The sequence below is a fragment of the Numenius arquata genome, chromosome 16 (assembly GCF_964106895.1).
Source record: "Numenius arquata chromosome 16, bNumArq3.hap1.1, whole genome shotgun sequence".
NCBI lineage: Eukaryota > Metazoa > Chordata > Aves > Charadriiformes > Scolopacidae > Numenius > Numenius arquata.
Genome location: NC_133591.1, coordinates 11,026,504 through 11,038,509, shown reverse-complemented (window position 1 = coordinate 11,038,509; position 12,006 = coordinate 11,026,504).

Here is a 12,006-nt window from a genome sequence, read left to right as displayed (position 1 = left end):
GGTGCATCTCACAGCACCCTGTGAGTAGCTCTGCTGGCTCCTGTGGTCACTGCCTGTGTGTGAACGTGAATTCAGGCTTGGACCCAGCATAATATACCACTGAGAAGGGATGGATTTGTCAGTTTTGGTATTCAGCAGAGGATGGACTAGACTGGAGGACACTCATGCCAGAGGTCTACCCTGATTAGGTGAGACCTGTGCTGTGTCATCCTGTGGGAGGACAGAGGAAATAAAATCCTGCTCAATTTTGGGTAGAACACTCAGGTCTGTAAAGCATCTTCTTCTGTTGACTTCTCCAGACATTTACTTCAGGCAGGTTTCCCTGCTTGTAAACAAGACAATGACGGAGACCCAGTTGTCCTCACCAGGACACTCCTCCCCAAAGTGACACTACTTGACTCAGCATCAAAATGAAGGCCCTTAGGGAGGTGCTAAGAAGTCAGATGGGAATGGGGCAACCACAGAAGATTTTTAAAAGCGATTAAGCAACTTAAGAGCAAAAATGTCTCTAAAATACTCTGAATGTTGGGCTTATTAAGGTTATTAGCTCAGGTCCTTATTTGTTCTAGTGTAGCCTGAAAACATTCTGACTAGTTGAAGTAGAGTGCTTGTAGCAAGCTGGTGGCAACTCTGCCTTGGAGAGCTCAGTAAGGCCTCTCACCTCATGTTTGTGAGGCCACCGTCTTCTTTTGGAGGGTATTCCCCTTTGCTTGCTTGCTTTCTGTTTTTTTCACCCCAGCTCGCTCTCTGTGCAGACCGCATTTTGGAATTGCGCTCAAGAAGACATTCCTGTGTCTCTCAGCTGTAACATAATCAATCCTTTGTTACGGCATTTCAGTTAGGTGACCCGGAAGGGTGAGCAGCTCTGGTCAGGAGCAACAAGACTTTCTCACTCTGTTCACTGGCCTGGCAACTCATAAAAGTGCTATTTTTCTTCACCTCAGTTAAACTGCTAACGTGTCCCAGCATGTACAAGACGTGGAGGCTCAATAAACCCAAAGGGCTCATTGTTAAACAAGGTAAGTCATCCTAAGAGGCTGGGCGTTAGATGGGTTTCAATGTTTCCCTCTGTTGTTTGTCAGGGATCAGACAGCAAGGTGATGTGGCAGAACAGTCCATCCACAGCATGAATGGAAAACACTGTGTTCCAGTTCTCCATAAAGGCCCAAGAATAGCCGCCTCGGTGCTTCCTGTGTCTGGCTGATGATGGACCATCAGAGATGTTTTCTGTGGGTTAAATTGAGCTCTCTGCGTTTAAGAAGAGAACTGATCTTAAATATTTGTTTTGCTGTTAAGTTTGGCCCTTGCTTTGCCAGCAGCTGTACACATTGAACACGCTAAAAAAAGAATACAGTGTAAAAAAATTAGACACAGAAATAAGACAAAGGAGTAACAGAAAGAAGCAGCACCAATTTGACCATGTGTCTGAGTTCATCCAGACCATATGAAAGCTGTGAATTTTAAGCAGGCAGCTGAGTGACAAAATGGTAGTTATTGTAGAAGTTTTGTTTGAGTGTGTGAAAGTAAGTGAGAACATACTTTAGGTCAAGCATACGTGGGTGAGGGAAGCTGCATCGCTGGCAAATCAGAGGCAGGAGGAAAGAATGGGATGCAGAAGTCTAAACTGGGAAGGGTTATTGCTTGAGACGTGAAAATTTTGTCTAATGCATAAGGAGATGGAAAGGTGAAAAAAGGCCACAGGCATACTAATTATTTGCAAATTGCACTATGTTATCTTTCCCTCTGCCCAGTTTCAGCCATTGTTTGGTGCAGGCAGCAATACATGTGCATGCTACATCCATCCATCTTCATGAAAGCTGGATTAAATTGCACAAGCATTATGAATACCATTTGCAGGCAATTCTTACTGCTGCTCCCAGCCTCTGGCCAGTAATCTGTGGCTCCAGGCTCTGGGCATCAACATTTTGAAACTGTGGTCAATCGGAGAGTATTTTTATGCTGATGACTCTCTCACCATTTTATTCCATCATTCTGCTAAATCACTGCGTTGTAAGTAAGCATTCTTCTAGGACTGGTAATTCAAGATCTTGTGATTCAACATGCCTAGAGAATGGTTCTTTGTACCTGTAAGAAGTGAGGAATCCTCCCACTAAGATTTTGATTCTAGCCTTGGGGAGAACTTGGGCACTGAAAACTATAGCTATAGTGTACACAAAGCCTCCGAGGTAGGTTGGTAGCAGTTTCCAAAGCAGGCTGGCTTACGGTGGAAAATTACACAATGTTAGAAGGAAGCTTTGAAGACCTGTAATAGTTAACATGAAATTAAGCACATAATGTGAACAAAGAAGCACGGACCAGCAGATGTGATAGTTGGTGTATGGTATTTTTGTACACTGAATGCAAGTCCAAGTGAATCTCATAAGTGTTGCAATTCCTCAGGACACAGCCCGACTTGACGTTATTTTGCAGTGCTGAGCAGCCTTTTGGTGTAATTGTTTCTTCTCTCCCAAAGCCTGAACATCTGGATTTATGGTGACAAAAGGAATCCAGTGAGGAAGGAAATGAAAAATGGTACCCCTGGGTATTAGAAAAGAGTCTGGGTATGGTCTGAGTCACAGCACATGTAAGAGATGCTCTGGCATCCCCCAGCTGTCCCATCCCACAGCGACAGTACCGCTGCTGCTCTCCTCTCTGGGAACTGCTGCTCACAGTGGCTTTGCAGCATAAACATCTTTAAACCCTCTCTGCCATCATCTGTAAATGGTGATCCGCCAGCCACTGTCAATGGGAACTGCTGATATTAACCCCTACTATTCCACTCTAATCAGTTTATTTATTAACTTTCTATGTTTTAGGTGCGTGTCTGCTAATTTTCAGCTACCACTGCCCACCTCTGTGGGAAGAACGTACAACCCTTGTGCTACAGAATCATATAAAAACTACAGCTGGAGGGGATGCCACAGTAATAGAGATTAACACAGTCTTCCTGGGACAATTATGAATTTTGGTGCCTCTTGAAAGAGCCATATGGACCCTACTCGCACATCTTCACCTGCTTGAAGTGCCTGATAATGCTCTGCTGAGTCAGGGTGAGGAGGGGAAGATGGACGGGGAGGTAAGCACATACGTGTTCTTCCCCAATTTTTGTGATTAACACAGGAGGAGGAGGCTGTGCTAGAGGAGCTTCCCAGGGCACAGCCTGGCTTGATGGAAGCTTTTTAAAATTATTTTATTTTATTCAGTTCCTGGAACTGAGCTGATGCTGGTGGTTGTCATTAAGCTGCACGAGGAGGAACTGACTCACAGAGTAATAGAATACCAGGTTGGAAGGGACCTCAAGGACCACCTGGTTCAACCTTTCTTGGCAAAAGCACAGTCTGAGCATAACATGTTTGTGAGTGACATGCTTGTGACTGCTTCCCATTGTAGAACAAAAGATGTAAAAGATGAGTAAGTAGGTGGTAAAACATGGATATGAAGCCTTTGCAGCCTCCCTTTTGCTGTGGAGACCAAGTCAAGTAGAGCGTGTGTTGGGGGAAGATGTGCTGTAGCATTGCCTTTTGCCAAGTAGTGCCTTTTTTTTTTTCCTGCTACCACTGATAAGGGGAAAAAAAAGCTGCTTTATTGTTCATCAAGTGCCATGAATAGCCTATCTGATCAGTTAGAGATTTGATTTGATAAGGAAGCTCTGGGCTAGCAATTTATGGGACAACGTGCTACCCCAGCTCTTTATCCCTGCATGCACCAGTTATCCATCACACACCCCTGCCACACTCATTCCGTGCTCTCCTCTTTTTTACATCTGTGCGTGGATCATGTCTTGCTGTCCAGGGAGCATGTGTTACCTTTCCCCCATTTCACGTGACTCTGGGGATATTTGTTCCTGTGAAAATGCAGGGCATGAGGTAAGTGGAAATCCCCAGGCTTGCAAACGAAGGGGTCTATGTATTGTTTCCAAAAACATTTCTTTCTGCGGTGTAAAAAGGAGAAAGGTCCTTTGCTCAGGGTCTTTCTCACCCAAAGTTACTTCTTGGAAAGACGAGAGAGCTAGTGCTCATGTTGTTGCCGGTGATTCTGTTAAGTATTCCCCCAGGAGATCCAACATATCTTTGATGGAGGCTCATTTGTTTGTGTTTTGGCTGCCTCTATCCCATCAGTGGTGCTTTCTCTCTCTCCTTCTCTCTCCTATCCCAGTGCCTTCTACCCCCTACCAACTTTAAATGGCATCTTTTGAATAATCTTTGCTGATACAAGCTCCCTTACTTACAGTTGCTGCAAGGGTTGGGAAGGCTCCTCAAGCAAGGAATGTTCAGTCCTTGGGGTCATGGAAACCAGCCAGGAATTTCTGCTCTCCCATTCCCAGGGGCATGGGGAGCCTGCAGAGGAAAACCAAAGGTGACCATTTCCTCAGTTGAAATGTCGTTGACCTGAATTGGAGATGTTTTCCAAGATTTTTTAAGATCAAGAGAGCAGTTTTGGAAGTATGACCAATATCTTGATGGAGAAGAGGAAGTGATCATTTCAAATTATAGAGTCCGATAATACAATATAGGAAATTGTCATCTGAAAAAAGAAAGTATCAGGCATTGTCTCTTTCAAGCCTTCAGAGCTTTTTTTCCAGCTACTTGTGTAGCTTGTTCGGTGAGAGAGCTCGATATTAAATGGCCAGGTATCATTTCTTGCATGTATGAACACAAAATATCAAGATAGGCTAAAAAGTTAGCTATATGCCATACTACCACTGGGGATAATGTGTTACTCAGAAGGAGAAAGGAGGTGACAGTGGGACTAAAGCTGTCTCTTCTCTGTAAGACTGATATTTTAACAGCTCTCATGGGAGGAAGGACATGTTCAACCTAATAGGATAATGGAATAATATGTTGAACATATCAGCTTTGACACAGACCAGCTGGTGGCTGTAGACACAAATAACCTAAGGAAAACAAATTTTAAATGTTTCAGGAAATGGCTATATGCATGCAGTGCAGTGGGCGGGCAGGAGGGTGCCTTGTGTGTAAAAGAAAAAAGATAAAAGCCCCTCTCTGGCTGTGGGAGGAGTGTCTTACCCATTTCTGGAAAGGACTACATTCCACCCTTAATGATAGTTGGGGCTATAAATTTAGTACCGTCTTCTCCTCTGGACCCACAGAACTCTGAACTGTGAGGCTGGACCAAAGGTCCAGTATAGAGCCTAGTCCGTAAACAGAAAAATCCCCCAAGACAAACAAAAACCCTCCTACAGTTACTGTTAGAAATTTCCTCAGAAATTATTGGCATGGTAACTATTTCTCAGCAGGAAAATTATCTCCACCAGTAGGTCCTCCACAATCTCTTCCCTTCCTTCTTACGGCTACCTTTGTGTTTCTAATCCATCTTGTCTTTTCATCTCTGTCCAACTAGTTCAAATTCCAGTCTCCACACACTGCTGTCCAGCAATGAAATGGTTAACACAGACTTTTTACTTCTGTCTTTTTTTTTTTTTTTCCCTTCATAAAGTTTGAGTTTTGGAGCCCAGTGAGATACCTGGGTGGACGGTAACTACTCTTCTCAGAACTTTGCTTCCAGGCTCTCTGCAGACTTCAGCAGACACTGTTTCAGCTGCTCCATTCTATTCACATGTGAGTTGTTTCCTTTGAAACTGTGACAGATAGCAATATATTTTTCTTCCTAAATTAAAGCTCAGATCCTGAACTGGAGCACGTCAGGCAAACCACAGCATAACCATATAGGTAATAAGATTCCTTCAGTGCCTCTCTCAGGTCAAGAGTTACGTATTGTGTCTTCAGGCAACATGCAGGTCTGTTCTGTGCTTACAACCCAACTGGCCAGATTGCAGTGTGTTGTGTGATAACCACAAGAGCTGACTCCAGGTTCGCTCTGCTGTGGCGAGGAACAACAAGACACAAAAGACAGCATCGGCGATTTAAACTGCTAGCCAGACTTTGAGAGATGCTGAAGATACCTAAGATCGTAAAGAGGCCAATCAATCCTGCCCTTCTCCCCTTGGTCGCTGTGGACCCGCTCTTGCCCTGGCGTGTGCACTCTTTCTCTCTCTCTGTTTTAAAAGTCTTTAGCTCCTGCCATTACAAGTCAGCGAGCATTCATGTGTGCTCAAGCAGAAGGACAGTGGAATGTGTTACACTCTTCATAAACGCAGCTTCCTTCTTCCTCGCTTGCCAGCAGCATGTCAGCAGCAAGTATCGCTTTCTTTTGCAAGAATGGCTTTAGTAAAAGGTGCGCTAATGAGATATAGTCCATTGACGAGTTATTTCTGGCACAGACAGAGCTGGAAGGAAGTCAGCATTACACACACTCTTTGGCCTGGGAAGGTCTGAGAACCCTTTAAATACTTGGCTCAGAAATGGCTCTTTTCCTTTCATCTAGGAGACTTTTGCTTTCCCGTTAAGTTAATTAAACTTCTGTTTTGTCTTCCTCATGCCCTTTTGCCAGGATCTAGCCTTCTCATGAAGAGACTAGTTCCATAACCATCATTTATAGTGTCAAGCTTAGGTTACTACTGTTTGTTTGCCAAGCGCAGCTGCAACCGTCTGCCCAATTTCACATGTTGCTGTGAGCCAGAGATACTGGCCTTCACCACACGAATGTGCTGTTGAGGCCTCACAGCGTCCCGTCCATGAGGGGTCCTTAAAAGATGTCACGCTTTGTTGTCTTCCCACTTCTCTGAAAAAAGGGCTTGTTTACAGTGGTTTTGATTGCAGTGGAGTCTGCAGCTCAAGTGAAATATTACTTCTGGTTAGCACCTTGTACGGATATTCTCTCTTTGGAATAAGAGTACGTTACTCAGAAATAAATTCTAAAGCAGGTGACATTCTTTTGAAGCAGAAGTTCCCAGGCTGGGTGTCAATCTAAGTCGCCGTATATAAAACCCCTGAATGCCTGAAACCTTGAGAGACTGGGCTCCTGAGTGTCTGCGGGATATGCATCAACTCATTGGAAAAATTCAACTGAAGGGTTGAAGCCCCCTTTCCCACTTCTTAGCACAAAACTGTGCTCCCACATTATGTTGCAGCAGAGTGATCCCACAGATGCTCCCTTTTTAATTCCTTTCCCTGCCACCCAAATCACACTGCAGCCCTGGTTACTTCTGCTCTGTGGGAGCCATGAGTTGAGTATCTTTGGTGAGAGACCAACAGGGAAGCATTTCAAAATGTTCTGTCTTTGGGCCAGTCCATGCAATTTGGATGGGAGATCCTTTTTTGACCGTGCCTGTATATAGAGTGCTAAAAGGTTTTCCATAATAATCCTACTGGTAGGAAGGGTCTCATCCTTAGTGAGGGACAGGCCTTATTATAATTTCTTGCTTCACAGCTTGAATAACTTCCCAGAAATGCAAGATGTTGACTATCAGTGGATATTGGTATTCCTCCTGTGCTGCCAAGTGTGAAACTAAGGATGAATGTAGCCCTTTATTGACTGCTGTGTGCAGGCTTTGACCTGCCTGAAGAGTATTCAGTGCCCCCCCTAAACGTTACCCAGGAGGTGTTCAGCCCAGCGGGCAGGCTGAAGGAACAAACCTCGTCAACCTCCTTGTTGCGTTGCTTTGAGTAACATCAAACCCGAACCCATACAACTGGGAGCCAGAGTGGTGCATTGAATCATTTAATACTACTTTGTAACTGGCCAAGCTGTCAGCCAAAGCTGTCTCACCCATAAAACCATGGAGTTTGGGCCACCTAATAAGCTCGTCTGAAGCAATTCACAGTTTTTTGGGTGAAATAATTTTTCAGTGATTTTTGGTTTTCCTTCTTTGTTTCTTACAGGCAATGTAAGGCTCCTGTATTCTGCATTTGTTTATAACTTGGATGGCTCTGAGCTAGCTTTTTGGGACTTCTTTACTCTCAAATCTTTTATAGAGGGCTAAATGACTGAAAGTTGTCCTTTTCAGAATTTCAAGTAAGTTCCCATTTCTTTCTATATGATATCCCTATCAACCCTATCAAATGCTTTTTCGAAGTTTATAGAATTCACATAGAGCCTCCACTCAGAGGGGAACCCTTCGAGGATTTCCAAGTTAGCCATGCAATAAATTAAAGACCATCTTTCTCAAAAACAGATTATTCAATCCTAAATTACACATCTGCTAATTCCATTCTCTAACAGTATTCTTGCCAGGAATTTGGCAGTATAGAAACATCAGATTCTAGAGTCTGCCCCATCTCTCCAGCTCTTACACTTTGAAATATCTAATTTCTGCAAGGATTGAAACAAAAGATCTTTCTCCTACTATGAGGGAAGGGCCATCTTCCTCTTCCCAGATTATACCCAAAGTTCATTCATTTTGGTATGGACTACTACCCGCTTTGATGAAGAATTAGAACACTCTATTTATAGTAGGTGCTTAAAGACCGGGCTTCCTGAACCCGTGGAAAACAAATGCGCCAGATTTTATTCTTTTGTTCTTTTAATAAACTGTCCGTGAGATTCTTCCCCTCCCCTCCTTTCCTGCTGGTTTACTTGCATTCTTATATGTTCAGTGTTTTTCTCTTCTGTCTTTGTTCCAGTTTATCAGCAATTTACACACAGTTGTTTCCCAGACTCCAGGATTTCAACAGCAAAAATAACACTGACCTTTTGAGCCCATGAGCAATCTTGGTGGTGGTAATTTAGCAGAAAGTTACAGTAATGCACAAGAACGCTGCTCTTAAATGTTAGATCATTAAATGTGTTTTATGAGTGTTTATTACTTCTTTAATGCACTTCCTGTGCACCGGGGAGATAGCCATATTCCAGGGAAGAATGAAGTTTCTAATTGACAGAAGTGGTCAATTTGTGAATCTCTTCTGGTTTAAAGATACGTTTTCAGGTGCGATTTAGTCGAAGCAAGCAAGGAGGATGTTTCTAGCTCGAAGGACAATAGCGCTAACAACAGAAGGTCTCTTCCAAAGGTACGTTAACTCTTTGAAAACTGTGAGCTGAGCTTTTCCTGTGGGAAGGAGGGAGGCGAGAAGGGAGGGAAGGGAAGGTGACTGAAAACCTGTATTTCTCTCCCCAAAGCGGGGGCTGGTTTGGGACTGCTTTGGTCCCAGCCATGCCTGAGAGCAGACAAAACGTATTGTCAACAATAAACTTCCTCAGTTTTCAGCCACTTCCCCTCACCCAGCCTTTAGAACGGCAGGAAGCCAAGAGCAGATGACACAGCGCCAACTATATGAGGTTTATAATTTGGGTCCCCTACTCTATAGGTGATTGTACCTGTGGCTTTTGCAGAGCCCGTGGGAAAGGCAGGGAATCTAAACACAGGCCAGAATTTTCCATCCGTATCAAAATCCTCAACGTCACTTTGGCCTAAGTTTATGTACAGACCCATTTCTAAAACTGATAAAAATACTTGTAAAGATTTAAGTAGTATTAGGAAAAGAGCTCTTTGTTTGTAACCAGTGCAAAGGCAAAAAAACAAAAAACAAACAAAAAAACCCCAACAAACAAAAAACCCACCCCCAAAACCCCAAACCCCCAAAATCCCACCCAAGTTAAGTGTTATTAGCAAGAGGTCATGGTACAAAGAGTGACTTTAAAACAGAGAATATTGGGTTTCCTTCATCACAGCACTCTTAAAGCTCGTTTGTCTCAACTTATAAACCAAAGCAGGACAGAAAAGAAGTTTACCATCTTCCTTCTTTTAGCTGTGTACTAAGTAGCATGAAGCTAGTGTTTTATCTTCCCCCTGTATTTTTATACCTGCCTCTTCTCTTACAACTTTTATTATGCTAATTACCCTTCACTGCCTGTCTCTTACGCTTGAAATGTTTTGAATTAGGTATGTTCCAAGATAATTGGTTTATATCTCCATATGAAGCAAGGGAATCTGTATTTGAGGTGAAGCAATTTAAAGATTTCAGTGATTTATTTTGCAGTACAATTCAGTACGTTATTTTGTGGCCACTGGAGAAGGACAGTGTAGAAGGTCATTTTAAAGGGTGTTGCAGCATCTAGAAAGCAAGTTTAGAGCATCAATACCATGTGGCTTTGCAAGACATGTCTGGATCCATGTCCACCTAAATCCCTTGATAGGTGTTAATAACAAGCGGCGTGACCCTGTGAGTGATCCGAGACAGGGACTGCATTAGGGACACAAGGTATTAATTTATTTAGCTGCTCTGGGGAACTCTGTGTGACCCATTTCAAGGAATGACAGCAGAAGAAAGTGTGTGGAAACGTGATTTGTGTGACAGCAGCAGGGTTTGGAAGAAGCTAGGTGATTCAGAGGGACTACATACACATATGACTAACTTAGGAAGGAAAGGGAGAAATGCTGCCTACAGTCCTGCCTACTAGCTCTGATACGTGATGCTGTTCAGCCTTTGCTCCTATCTTGGGTTACAGTGGAAAGATTTTGTTTGTTTGTTTAAATCTTTTCTTGGGTCTTTCCCAATTTTAGCCTGAACTCTAGATATTTGTCTCTTAAATTCAATCTCCAGGGTGCTTCTGACTAATGCCAGGGTGCTATTGTGGGGTTTTACAGGAACTCTTGGGAACAGCCTTGCAGCACAGAGTGTGTGGACCAGTGTTATCAAACCCTAGTCTGAGCTCTGAGGTGGTGTCTCTGCAACACAGGGTTTCAACAGAGAAGCCACACAGGAGCTGCTTTCCGTTCAGATTACACTGTGTGGCCCTGACTTCTGTATCTAATTTATTTTCCTCTAAACCAGTTACTACAGCCTGGGTTCATACCAAAAGGTTCAGCTATTTCCCAAAAGAGTTACTTGGTCCAGGTAACGCAGAACTGGCAAGAAGTTTAAATACAGAAGGTTGAAGAAGTCAAACCCGGAGCTGGGAGCTGGATTCGAGCATCATACTTAACCGATAATTGCAATGAGTGAGGTGGAACATTCAGACTTAAATCCAAGCTCTCTAATATGGTTTGTCTGGGCTATGGGAGGCATCTTCCTTTATTAGGTTACTTTCCTGCTCAACATTAACATTTCGTGCTTTGAAGGTTTATTGTGTTGGCTAGAGTTATACCTTTTTATATGCGTAGTCCCTATGGAATAGCCCAATCTCCTTTCATCGTTATTAGTAATTCTAGGCTTGTCATTTCCTATTCACGCAGTCTGGACCTCACTGCGTTGTTGCAGGATGGTTGATATGATGCACAGGAAATGTACTGTTTTTTCAGGTCTCGACTGTTCGTGAGTATTCTTTTCAGGGGCTTCAGTTTTATTGCCATGAAGTCCATTTCCTACATGTAGTACAATTTACTAAATTACAAACAAACAAGGCACCAATAGAGAAGTCAGTGAAAGTTCACACTAAGAATAGAAGCTTGAAGAGAAAAGTTCAGCTATGTGACCTTCTTCAGGAGCTGGATACAAAATAGACCTGCTGTTTTTCCCTTTAATTTGCAGTCCAGGCAGAAAAGAAGTTGAACAGTTCCCAGAGAAGCTCAGGCTCTTCTGTTTGTTTCCATGAATCCTCCAGAAATGCTTTATCTGTTAGCTGACATCCTGAGTATGCTGATATGGGAATGAACTCACTTGGTCTCCTAATTTCCCTCCTGTATTGTCAGCTGATTTTTGCATTGATCTCCCATTCTGCAACGTTCGAAGATCTGCCAGCCACGAACGGAACAAAATGTTACTGATACGTACCCTTAAAATTGGCCATTAAAGCAAATTAGTATCGTCAGATGAAAAATACCACGTAAGTATCAGTCACTGCTTATTATTGCCCTTCAGAAGTATGTTTGGGAAAGAAAAATAATTCCTAAGAATAGGTTTTTGGGCCCTTGGTCATGAACAGGGAGATGCTACACTGTTGAGTGCGAGGCAAATACATGTACTAGCTATCCAGACTTAAAAAGTTCCTTCCTTTCAAATGAAGGAGTTTTTTTTCTTCACTTTCAGATTTACCGTTTTTGCCTTATAGCATAATATCTATCATCCCTAATTTTAGCTTATCTTGAAAATTCCCCCGAAGACTAAAGGATTTCCCTGCTTTCTGTCTAAAGGAGTCCGTCTGCTCTTCAGGAGTTTCTCCCAAAGAGTTCCTGCCCCTCACAGAGTGGGAGAGCAGCGCCTCTGCCCT